Source organism: Austrofundulus limnaeus, unplaced genomic scaffold, assembly GCF_001266775.1.
Source record: "Austrofundulus limnaeus strain Quisiro unplaced genomic scaffold, Austrofundulus_limnaeus-1.0 Scaffold831, whole genome shotgun sequence".
Taxonomy (NCBI): Eukaryota; Metazoa; Chordata; class Actinopteri; order Cyprinodontiformes; family Rivulidae; genus Austrofundulus; species Austrofundulus limnaeus.
In genome coordinates, this window is record NW_013953233.1 from 130,937 (window position 1) to 131,909 (window position 973).

Genomic DNA, 973 nt, shown 5'->3' on the forward strand with positions numbered 1-973 from the left:
CACACACACACACACACACACACACACACACACACACACACACACACTATATTTAGCCTCCTGCTGCAGAAAGCTCATAAATGTTTTAAAGTCTGAAAGTCTTCCTCCTCCTCCTCCTCCTCCTCGCTCCGGCGGACATGTTGGATCTCCCTGTCACCGTGGCAACGCCTCCTGGTTTCCCAGACGATGACAGGATGTTACATCATGACCTCACACATGCCTGTGCTTCTGTACTTGTGAGGACATGTGTGAACATGACCTGATGGTTCTGGTTCTGTCTGACCCAAACCTACAGCTGACTCTCCTGATGGTTCTGGTTCCTGACTCTCCTGATGGTTCTGGTTCCTGACTGTCCTGATGGTTCTGGTTCCTGACTGTCCTGATGGTTCTGGTTCCTGACTGTCCTGATGGTTCTGGTTCCTGACTCTCCTGATGGTTCTGGTTCCTGACTCTCCTGATGGTTCTGGTTCCTGAGTGTCCTGATGGACCCTGAACGCAGCACGTGCACTTCACATCCATCAGAAACTTCAGTTTCATATTTTACAGGAAGTTGAAGAAGAGCTCTGCTCCTCTGAGATCTTCTTTTAATTAAATCCAAACTTCTTCACCTTCAATTAACCCTGAATCGACCAATCAGGACTTTAATCTGCTTCAGGTTCAGCTGGAAGCCGTCACCTCGTTAATCGGCCCCGCCCCCACACCTCTGAGGAACAGGAAGTGCCAAACCTTTAATTAACGAGTGAAGCAGTGTCTCCAGTCACCTGACCTCCGACGTTAAACTTCAAACATTTCACTCATGTCAGGAAGTAGACCAAGCCAGARGCTGTGGTGACTGAATCTGTTCTAACATGTAGTCCAGCAAATAGACAGGTCCCAGCAGAAGAACATTTTGAAAGTTTTTCTGGTTTCTATAAGATCAGGATTATTATATAAAAACAGAAAAATATTAGAATCACATCTGACAGGAAGAAAA